The following is a 12,327-nucleotide window of genomic DNA, read 5'->3' as shown; positions in this document are numbered from 1 at the left end:
TGTGACTATCATAAATAAATAAAAATTTTTAAAAAATTTAAAAAAAAGGCAAGGCTAGGATATTGTTAAATAATTTTCATGAGATTAGACATTATCATTTTTAGACCAACTTATTTTTACATTTAAAATGGAAAGAATTGTAAATCAAATATTCTATGTATTTCCATGATTTTATGTATTTAATAAATATGTATTCCCTTAGCTCCAGTCTCAGAAACAAATCACTACCATTTTCTTTTAAGCCTTAGTCTTTTCGCCTTTCTGTGTAACACTTTATAATAATAGCCTAATCATTCTCAACTCCTTTGGTATTTATTGCAAGGACATTAATTCTGATGGGCTCATTTAGTATTAATGTGGATGTCATAAGTACTTCAGTAGGAATAGGATTTCTACTGGAATTCAGCATTAATTAGCCAGGTCATTACTTCAAAGTGTTACTCTTTCCTTTTAGAGCGGCTGCACTTCAGCATACTCCTTCCTGCAAAGTACATCAAGGCGCTTTCTCTTAGAAGGGGCACTTCCAAGTATTTGAATCTATTGAGAGAAAGTTGTAGAAGCAAACAGGATACAATAGACAAGGTGTGGTAATTACTAGACAACTGATTAATAGAAAGCTGGTGTTTTAATTGAGCTTCTGTAGTCCCTACAATAGCTTGAATTGAATAAGGGGCTTGCTTGCATTCTAAATTTCTGTAAAGGACAAAGAAGCAATAGTATTAAATTAAGTGTTCAAATAACTCCTTCAACTTTTCATGGAAAGTCACACACACACACACACACACACACACACACAATCACAAAAACCACAGCAATAGGTGCATTAATCAAGGACTAGAAGTTCTTGTGTGTTCCTAACTGAAGGCATTTTTTTAATGCTAACACTATGGGTCTGAATTTCGTGGTACTTGTGTGAGGGAATGTAAATTTCTTATGTTACTGTGATTTTATTACATTATTCTCAGTGTTTCTCAGTATCTTAGAATAGTTACTTTTATGTGCATTTATGATGCCAAGATTAGCCTAGTGTTCATTAAAATAACCAGGAAACTTACTGTCTTAGCTATATTACTGGAATATCTCCTATATCATACATCTTTAGGAAATGAATGTATTTGATAGAATGGAAAATTATTTTAGACCCATGTAAATGGGAGGATAAATTCACTTTTACTCTCCATGAATATTCAGTAATTAAATCTTTAAGGATTTTGGTATTGTAGCAAATGACTTTTGAAAAATTCTGAGTTTTATTCAAATCAAGGGCCATTTTCTACCACCCCTAAGAATGACATTTTGATTTCTAGCTTTAGAGATTACAACTTAATTTCAAAATAATTCCAGGTATTTTCTTTGTAAAACCACATATATCAGACCTAGCTTTAAGTTTTTTTTAGGACCTATCAACGACCATGATTAGAGGAACTCATTAACTGTAACAAGTGATAATTATTCCTCTTATGCTATAAAATTACCAGAACAAATTTCTAAATCAAATAAAGGCAGAATTTGTAAACTTCCTAGCAAATTTCCTAATCAATAAACTACATTTTTTTATGTTGGTTAATAATGTCCTGAAATGATTTTGAAATACTTTCGGTTTAGAAAGTCATTGATTTGTATTTCCCTGATGGCCAGTGATGCGGAGCATTTTCTCATGTACTTGTTGGCCATGTCTATGTCTTCCTCTGTGAGATTTCTGTTCATGTCTTTTGCCCATTTCATGATTGGATTGATTGTTTCTTTGCTGTTGAGTTTAATAAGTTCTTTGTAGATCTTGGAAACTAGCCCTTTATCTGATACATCATTTGCAAATATCTTCTCCCATTCTGTAGGTTGTCTTTTAGTTTTGTTGGATGGTATAGTAAGAAACAAACAAAGAAAAAAGTAGACTGAGTGCCACAGTTGCTAAATTCAGATTCTCAATCCACCACTAATTCCTTAAGTTTGAGAGTCATCATTAACCATGATTAAGCCTCATATCTCCTCTTGGTAAAAGAGGACCAAGATCCTAAGATCTATTCAGTTCTAAAATGCTGTAATGTGTGTTACTAATGACAAGTACATTTTGATTCACCGTTGTTCTCAAAGTATCAATAAGTGGTACCTAAGGCATCTGGTACAGCTAAGGGTGAGTATCTGCATTTGGCTCTTGTAGAAAATCTTCTAGGGAACAGAGTAACCAAGAGTGACTGCCATTCACATGAGGCTGGAGTAACCTGGAAAGACCTTAAATCATATGACAAGTCTCCCATCAATAAATCTGCAAATTTTAAAACTTCATGGGGCAAAAGATAAAGAGCTGGGATTAAAGCCTCTAAAGGGCAGAACTAAATATCCTATAATCATTTAGGACTGAAAAGCTAAGTAAAAAAAAAGGGTCACAATGAAAAGGTCAAGCTCTGGGGATGGGGGAAGTAAATTAGAAATAGACTGAGTTTTAACCGATCACCAGCCAAAATCCAACTCACCTCCAACTCCAACTAGACTGTGAGAAGAGGTCTTCTGCTCTATACATACTACCATAGAGAAAAGCAACCCTCTGTTGTGGAAGATACATCATGTGAAAGATCTACAGCCTTTTATTACGTAGTACTACAGTTCATTCATTAGTAGATTGAATTAATGATTTAGTCATTAAAAGTTTGTTTCATAGCTATTTTAAGAGAATTAAATATAAAGAAGCCAAATATACAATAAAAATAGATCCAATAGATTGTTCTTTAAAAAGATAGATAAAATTGATGAACCCTAAGCATGACTATATAATAAAAGAAGTAAAAACATAAATTTCAATATCAAGAGTGAAAGGAGAATAGCATCACAGAGACATTAAGAATATAAAAAGCATTATGGACTTTAGAAATTTAGATATTTATAAGACGAATAAATTTACATCAGTAAATTTGATAATTTGAGCACCTGGGTGGCTCAGTGGTTGAGCATCTGCCTTTGGCTCAGGTTATGATCCCAGAGTCCTGGAGTCACCTGCATCAGGTGACCTGCTTCTCCCTCTGCCTGTGTCTCTCTGTGTGTCTCTTATGAATAAATAAATAAAATCTTTTTTTAAAATTTTGATACTTTATATAAATGGGTAAATTCTTTAATAATACTTTTAAACAAAAACTAAAAGAATGAATACACATTAGAATAGTTATCTGTTAAAAAATATAAACTTTTATTAAAACCTTCCCTCAATACAGCAGGACTGGTGGTCTTCACTAATAATCTTTCAAAAGTGAAGGAATAAATGACCAGCTTTACACATGTTTCTGTATATCAGGAAAAGAGTAAAGACTTTTCACCTTGTATTGGGAGACAAACACAAGGCCAACATAAGAATATTATAGAAGTAGAAAATTAAAGATCAATTTACTGCAAAATTCTAAACAAAACATTAGCATTTGAATCCAGTAATATAGAAAAAAGAAATATACATTAAACCAAGTGGAGGTTAATCCAACAATATGAGTGGTTTCGCATTTAAATGTAACTCATATAACCATATTAATGGAATAAAAGAGAAAATTATTTGATCATTTAAAATAAAAGATTCGATAAAATTCAAAACCTATTTATGAAAATATCTCTTAGGAACCTTGAGGAGAATGGAACTTGTTAACCTGATGAAGGATATAAACATACACTTATACTTACAAACTTTCTTAATAAATTACCTCTTGAGTCTGCATGTCTCCTATCACCATTGCTGCTCAACAGTATACTCATAGTCCCAGCTAGTGCAATTAGGTAAAAAAAAAAAAAAAAAAAAAAGGAAATACAAAACACAGTTGTTAATGAGAAAAAATTTCATTGTTCAGATATGATATGATTGTGTGTGTAGAAAATATCAAAATACAGAAAAACTGCTAGATGTATTAAGCTTATTAAGCACTTTGGTCAATGTAAAAATAAAATAGCATGTTTATACAACTGCAATAAATAGAAAATAAAATTTTAAAAACATAACTTATAGCAGAATTAAAATCTTTCAAATACCAAGGAATAAATCTAACAAAATTATGTACAAGGCCTCTACATTGAAAACTGAAAATTATTTAAAGACATTAATTACGGGATGCCTGGGTGGTTCAGCGGTTGAGCATCTATCTGCCTTTGGCTCAGGGCATGATCCTGTAGTCCCGGGATCGAGTCCCACATCATGCTCCTTGCATGGAGCCTGCTTCTCCCCCTATGTCTATGCTTCTCTCTGTGTCTCTCAGGAATAAATAAAATCTTAAAAAAAATAAAGACATTAATTAACTAAATATATGTAGAAATACACCATGTACGTGGATTGAAAGACTCAATACAGAAAAGATGCCTAGTAAAATTTCTCTTCATTAATCTACAGATTGCCTGCAATCACAGAGGGTGGAGTCACAACCCAAAGAATTTTCCCTATGCCTTGAAGTCTAACATACAGCTGGATTTTGAAATTGCTTGGAACCAATGACTTTTATTCCCCCCTTCTCTTTTCTCACCTCTTAAAATGGGAAGTACGAAGAATTAGTTCTATGCATGTTTCACTGGTGTGCTTTGGGAATCAGATAGCTGATTTCTTGAGTTTCACAGGTCTATAGATGGAGAAAGAAATTTTTCCAATTTCTTGTATCAGACACCAATACCTGATTTATATGATGAAATTTGGGACTCTTGAGGTGATGAAACTTAAGTGAGATTTGGGGCTTTGAGTTAATGTTGTAATACAGTGAGTATGTTAGGGTGGGATGAACTGATTTTGTATGTGGGACATGCAAATCTTTGTGGGCCATAGAGTAGACTATGGTAGTCAGAATAATGCAGAATAACGCACCTACCTCCAAAGCAGTCTATATCCTAAACACTCAAAATTTAGACTACATCACCCTACATGACAGAAGAGACTTTGCAGATGTGATTAAATTAAGGATTTTAAAGTGGGAAGATTATGTCTGGGTAGACCCAAAATAGAAGTTCTCAGGAGCATCAGTGTCAGAGACCTGGAAATATTATGTTGAAGGTTTTGAAGACAGAATAATGGCCTATGAGCCAAGGAAGCTAGCCTCTAGGACCTGGAAAAGATAGGGAAACAGATTCTTTAACAGGTGCTTGCAGAAGGAACACAGCCCTGCTAACACATTGATTTTTGGCCATTCCAGATTTCTGATTTCCAGAGCTGTAAGATAATAAATGTATTATTTTATTTTTCATTGTGCTAAAAACACCTTAGGTCTTCTCTGAACAAATATTTAAGTATTTGGTACTGTATTGGTAACTATCAGGTCAATACTGCGGAGCATATACCTGTGATATTATCATTTTGTATAATTGAGTCTCTATAACACTGAAGAGCAGTACCCTATTTTCTCAGGATCTAGAAACCTCATTATATGTTCTGTGTTTATGAGTTCAACTATTTCAAATACTTCATGGAAGTGGAATCATGCAGTATCTGTCCTCATGTGACTAACTTTTTTCACTTAACATAATGTCCGCAAGGTTTATCTACGATGTCACATATGACAATATTCTTTCTTTAAGGCTAAATAATTTTCCATTATACATACATAGTTTTTTTCATCCATTCATCTGATGATATACACAGGTTGTTTTTATATCTTGGTTATTATGAATATCGTTACAATGAACATGAGAGTGCAAATATCTCTTCAAGATTTTGATTTCAATTCTTTTGATTAAATATTTCACTTTGGAATTGCTGGGTTGATCATATAGTAGTTTTGGTTTTAAGTTTCTGAAAGAACTTTCATACTGTTTCCTCAGCAACTGTACCATTTTATACCAACAGTACACAAGACTTCTACTTTATTCACATTCTTGCCAATACTTGTCATTTTCTGGGGTTTTTTGTTTTGGTTTGGTTTGGTTTTTGTTTTTTTTAATACTGGGTATCCTAACAGATGTGAGGTCACTCTGATTTTGATTTGCATTTCTCTGATTAGTGTTGTTGAATATCTTTTCATGTATCAATTGACCACTTAAATGTCTTTGAAAAAAAAAATGTCTGTTTGTATCCTTTGCCCATTTTTAGTTGGATTATTTGGGTTTGGGTTTTGGTTTATTTGTTTCTGTTCTGTTTTTTCTATTTTGTTGTTTTTGTTTCTGTTCTCTGAAACCTTTTCTGTAGATGCATGTTCTCTCAACTTGTACATACAGATTCCTAAAGAGAGAATTTGCTCTCTCTTTGTAGGGGGTTGGAAGAGGGGGGGTTAGAAGCTTTTAATCCCTTGTTCCCTCTACTGTCTGTCTACTGAACGCCAGCATGCCGGCCCCCGCCCCCCCCCCACGCCTGGCCCAGCCCTTTTGGTTCTCAACAGCCCCTCAGTCTAGAGTATGTCACATCTTGTTAGCACACCAAGGCACACATGACAGAAACCAGTCCTTTGTCATCTCCCCTACAAAAAAAAAAAAAAAAAAGAAAAAAGAAAAAAAGAAAGAAAGTTGGATGTACATTCCACCTGCGTCCTTCCTTCTCAGGGGAGAATTCTCACACTGTGTGCCTTTTCCAATTGCACAAACCCATGCCAGGTACAACAAGCTACCTGCTTCTTTCCTTTGTTCTCAGCAACTCCCATGCATCCAAACCATGTCAATTTAGTCAGTGCTTCAAGTGAGGCAAATACAAAAATCTGTCCCTCATGCAGCTTTAAATGACCAGGAGGTTGAACTCATGCTCCACTCTCTCTTTCTCTCTGAGGAAGAAGTCACAGGCCGGGCAGGACGTTCTCTCTTGGCACTGAGCTTTGCTGGCATGGGGTCGGGATTGATTCAAGGAAATTGAGATTCTTCTTCTTACTTATTTCAATGTGGCTGTTCTCATCTTTGTGTTTGTCTGTGGTACTGTAACTTCTGCACTAGATTCTGGAATTCACATACAGGTATTTTGGTCCATATATCACCATCAAATCTGTGTTTCTGTGAGGAAATGAGAGCTTCTGGGACTACTATTCTGCTATCTTGATGATGTCATTCTCAAGTTTATGTTGTTTTAAGCAAATAAGTTTGTGGTACTTTGTTACAATAGGGTTATAATACTTGGAAGGTTTAATATATTAAATATGAAGACATACCCTAAATATTTATGATTAGGGAGACAGTATAGAATCAATACAATAAATATGAAAATGGATCACTAAAACAAACATAGAATCCAAAAACGGCCCATATATGGTCACCTGATATATGAGAAAAGTGCTGCTGTAGTGCAATGCGGATAGGAATGATCTTTTCAATAAATTGTGTAGGATAAATTAAATATCCATCTGGAAAAATGTCTTGACCTCTACTTCACACCATCAACAAAAATCAATTCCAGATATATTACACATATAAACATGAATGGTAAAACAATTAATATCATAGAAGGAAACATTGAAAAGCATCTTTGTGATGTAGGAATAGGCAAATATTTCTTGATCAGGCATGAAATTGTTAAATATGACTGAAAATTGATAATGAGATGATATTAAAATAGAAACTTCTTTTCATTAAAGCACATCATCAAGGGAATTAAAGGGCAACTTACCAAGTGGGAGAAGACATTTGCAAAATATATATCCAACAAAGGATGAATAATCTATTAAAGCTTTTATAAATCAGTAAGAAAAAGGCAACCAACACAATTTTTTAAAATACGTAAAGCATTTCAATAGACATTTTACAAAAGATAATATATTAAACGTCAGTAAGTATGTGAAAAGTTGTCCCATTTGAGAAGTTTCCCAGGAAATACAAATTAAAACCAGGATGTGATGATACACTTTCATAACAATGGTTAAAAGGCAAAAGAGGAAAAATACCAAGAAAAAGCATGGCTGTGGCACCTCATGCAATGCTAGTGGGATATGAAATGTTATAACCACTTCAGAAAAGTATCTGGCAGTATCTGTTAAGATTGAACCTTTAGGGGCGCCTGTGTGCCTCAGTTGTTGAGTATCCAGCTCTTGATTTCAGCTTCGGTCATGATCTCAGGATCGTGGGATGGAGCCCTGTGTCCATGGTGTTTCCCACCCGCCTCCAAGTGGCATTCATATGTTCTCCCAAAGACATGTATTTAGGATCTTCATGTCAACACTATCCTCAGAAAATGTTTCCTTTCCTTAATCCTAAAGTGACATGTCCTAGGTAAGCTCTGCTCCTTCCCATAAGATTCACAATTAATAAAAAGTAATGACCAGCAGCCAAACATAATGAATTGAACATGGCAAAGACTTTGTTGTTCTAAGACATGGATATTTGGGATTTGTTTGTTACTGCAGCCTAATCTGAGAAAGATATTATTAGTAATAATAATAGTAGTATTACTATTTATTACTATTAAAATTATTATTGCTTTGGGAATATTTTTAATTAGGAATTGTCTGAAAGTGCAATTATTGTGTTCTATTTAAAAGGAGGTAGTAAGAGGTGCTTTCACTACTTGAAAAAGCACATTTGTTTACTAGGACAATCAATAATCAGAAAGCATCTACTAAAGGAAACTATTGATGCTTGATCTTAGTAAAATTCATGCTTTGGTTATAACCTCTTGTTAAATTTAAAGCAGAGATCATATCCAAGTGTAATCTAAAATATTGTGATCATGCATATATGGAAAACTCATTGAATCCTTAAAAATGTGGTTTTTTAAAATAGAATTTTATATTTGAATTTTCAGGTATCACTAAAATAACGTTTATTTATGACCACAATCAGATGGGGATTAAGGCTACTTAGTGACATTTCTATCAGGAGTCTTTAACACCAGGTGTGTAGCAAAAGGTTTTTTAAATTATATATTTAATTATAAATACTTATCATTGCTGGATAATTTAAATAAGTCTTAAAAATTCCATAGAACTGTCAGGATAAGCTTCAGGTGACTCTAAAGGAAAGAGATATTATAAATGACCCCTTGATGAGAGTTTGATAAAGGCGGTCAGGATATGCAACCCCAAAATATGCCACTTTGGAATGTGGATTATTTTGGGCTGATGTCAAGCAAGACACAGCTGATTCAAGGAAAACTTTTATTTCTCCAATTACTACCTAAAAAAAAAAAAAAAAAAAATAGATTTCATACCTGGCCCAGAAAGAGTTATTGCCAGAGATAACATTATCTGAAAGACTTATCTGTATGGCAGGACAAACATTTAATTAGTAAACCTCTCTGGGCTCTTTGTATAATTCTGTGAATTACCCTCCTCCCCTGTGAAGCTCCAGGACCCTATCCTCTTCTTTAGTCCAGGATGGCATCTAAACCTCATCTGCCTAATTGCAGGTATAACTTCAGGGATCTTATACATAAAGAATTTTTTTTACCCTGTCAATCTACATAATAATTATGCCAATTTGATTATTAGACCAGCCAAAAAACAAAAACAAAAACAAAAAAACCAAAAAATAAATAAACAAAAAAACAACTGGAAGGTAAGAAGAAACTATTTTTTTCTGCCCCTATAATGACTTCTTAAATTTCTTCTCTTTTTTTCTTCTTTTAAGTAGGCTTCATGCTGGGCTCAAACTCACCACCCTGAGATCAAGACCAGAGCAGAAATCTAGAGTCAGACACTTAACCTTTTAACCAACTGAGCCCCCCAGGTGTCCCTTAAATTTCTTAAAATTTGAAAAAATTAAAATCACAGAGTAAGATTATTATTATTATTTTTTTTTTTTTACAGAATAAGATTCTTAAAAGGCAGAAAACCATTTATCTGAGCATAAGGTAATAAAACCGAAAATCAGTAACAAAGGTATAAACAAAACTCAGCCACTTCAAATTTTTAAAAATGTTTTTAAGCTATTACTGATTTAACAGAAAAATTAAAGTTACAAATATAGAATAGTTGGACAACAATAATCACATGAAACTCACTTATATTAAAAGATTTCTAATGGTTATTGTCCAGGGAGGCAAAGTCATAAATTATCAGTGTTAAATTTGCCACACATTATGGATTCCAGGTTTTTGGTTTTGTTTCATTTCGATGTTTTTTTTTTTATTATTATTATTTTGTGGGTTTTGTTTTGTTTTGCTTTGTTTGTTTGTTTGTTGCAATTTTACCCGGATTTGTCTTTCTGTTTTTGGATTTTTGCCTAGCCTTTTCACATTTGGAACTGTTTAAGAAGGCAGATTGTTAAGGCGATTAGCTTGTTAAATAGTACAATGTTATTTTTGTGTAGGTGTGTGCTCGATCACCACTCAACCTTCTCAAAATTTTATAAACTGAAAGAAAATAAGCAATTTCATTTTTTGAGGAATTGAATGATGCCATTAAAAAAACACATGCTATACAATTTTTATATCAAATATCACATATCTATAGATATTACATATATGTATAATAAAATATATACTGTTTTCTTAAATTATTTTAAGTCTACAATTTTCCTTTTAGTTTTAGGGTAAGGTCTATTCATTTCACAGTCAAAATTAATGGGGAAATTGCACATAAAAAGAGAGTGAGGGAAATACTATACGGAATTATTGTTTATTTTTTCTATCTTATGCAAAATATGGGAGTTGGTTGTAAAGGAGTATGTGAGGGATTTCAGAGACAAGGATATATCCTAAGCTGGGGAATGAGCTAGAAGCTTCAACTTGAACTTGACCCCTCTTTCTTCCACTCACCTCTGCTCTTCTCTCTCTCTTTTCTTTTTTTAACACTTATATTTTCTTACAACAGTTTTAGGTTCATAACAAAATTAAGAGGAAGGTACAGGGATTCCCCACACATGCATAGAATCCCTCATTATGAACACCACTCTTTAGAATGGAACATTTGTTAACAAGGAACCTATGTTGACGCATCATAATCACCCAATCTTTAATTTGCATTAAGTTTCCCTCTTGATGTTGCAGATTTTGTGCATTTAGACAAGTGAATGTATAATGACATGTATATACCATTATAATACGATACAGAGTACTCTAACTCCAGTAATAATCCTCTGTGCTGTTTACCACCCCTGTCCAATCCCCTTCCTGGCAACTACTCATCTTTTTATTGTCTCCATCGTGTTGTCTTTTCAAGAATGTCCTATACGTGGAATCGTAGAGTTCGTAGCTTTTTCAGATGGCCCTTTTTTTTTTTTTTAAACCCAGTCATATGCATTTAGGTTCTTTCATAGCTTGATAGCTCATTTCTTTTCAGCAGTGAATCATATTCTATTGTCTGGATGAACCACATTTCATTTTCCATTCACCGTCAGAAGGACTTCTTGATTACCTTCAAGTTTTAGAAATCATAAATAAAGCTACTATCATCATCCATGTGCATGTTTCTGTGTGGACCTACGTTTTCAACACCATTGAGTAAATCCCAAAGTGTACAATTGCCGGATCATATGATAAGAGTGTGTTCAGTTTTGTAAGAAACCACCGAATTGTTTTCCAAAGTGGCTATGACATTTTGCATTCCTACCAGCAATGAATGAGAGCATCTATTGTTCTATGTCTTCCCCAGCACTCAGTGGTGTCAGTCTTCTGGATTTTAGCCATTTTTAAAAAAATATTTATTTATTTATTTTAAGAGCGGGACAGAGGAGTGCCTGGGTGGCTCAGCTGGTTGAGAGAGGGACAGAGAGAGAGAAAGACAGAGAGAGAGAGAGAGAGATCATGAGCAGGGGGAGGGTTAGAGGGAGAAAGAATCCCAAGCAGACTTCCTGTTGAGTGCAGAGCCCAGTGTAGGGCTAGATCTCAAGGCCCTGATATCATGTCCTGAGCCTAAATCAGGAGTCAGTTGCTTAACCAACTGAGACCCCCAGATGCCCCCGGATTTCCATCATTTTAATTGGTGTGTAATGGTATTTTGTAACTCACATGTGAAGTGGAGAATCTTTTTATGTGCTTATTTACCATCCTTCTGTCTTCTTTGGGGTGTCTATTAAGGTCTTTGTCGTCCACCCTGCCCCTTGTTTTGTTGCTGTTGTTGTTGTTGCTATTTTAATCAAGTTGTGTTTTTTTTTTTTGATGTTGAGTATTAAGTATTCTTTGTATAGTTTGAATAACAGTCCTTTATCAGATGTGTCTTTTACAAATATGTCCTCGCTGTCTGTGGCTTGTCTTATTCTTTTAAGAATAAGATTATTATTATTATTCTATTTTTTCCAGGGAAGTTTTTAATTTTAGTGAAGTCCAGATTATCATTATTTATTTCATGTATCATGTATATAAAAAGGCATCACCACACCTATGGTCATCTAGAATTTCTCCTGTGTTACCTTTTAGGAGTTTTACAGTTTTGCATTTTCCATTTAAGTCTCATCCATTTTGAGTTAATTTTTGTGAAGGGCATAAGGTCTGTGTCTAAATTTTTTTGGTTGTGTTTGTTTGTTTGTTTGTTT

The 12,327-nt window shown here is 33.9% G+C and overlaps 1 long non-coding RNA gene across 1 annotated transcript; it reads right to left on the bottom strand.

Moving 5' to 3' along the window:
- Positions 1 to 3,161: 3,161 nt before the first annotated feature.
- Positions 3,162 to 10,738, bottom strand: LOC144318012 (uncharacterized). The gene is made up of 4 exons (XR_013383875.1): positions 10,613 to 10,738; positions 4,485 to 4,577; positions 3,678 to 3,737; positions 3,162 to 3,305 (listed from the first exon to the last, which is right to left on the bottom strand). It is a non-coding gene; the product is annotated as an uncharacterized LOC144318012 (long non-coding RNA).
- Between the last annotated feature and the right edge of the window lie 1,589 nt (positions 10,739 to 12,327).

This window comes from Canis aureus, chromosome 8 (genome assembly GCF_053574225.1).
Source record: "Canis aureus isolate CA01 chromosome 8, VMU_Caureus_v.1.0, whole genome shotgun sequence".
NCBI lineage: Eukaryota > Metazoa > Chordata > Mammalia > Carnivora > Canidae > Canis > Canis aureus.
This window is presented reverse-complemented; position numbering and strand designations above follow the sequence as displayed.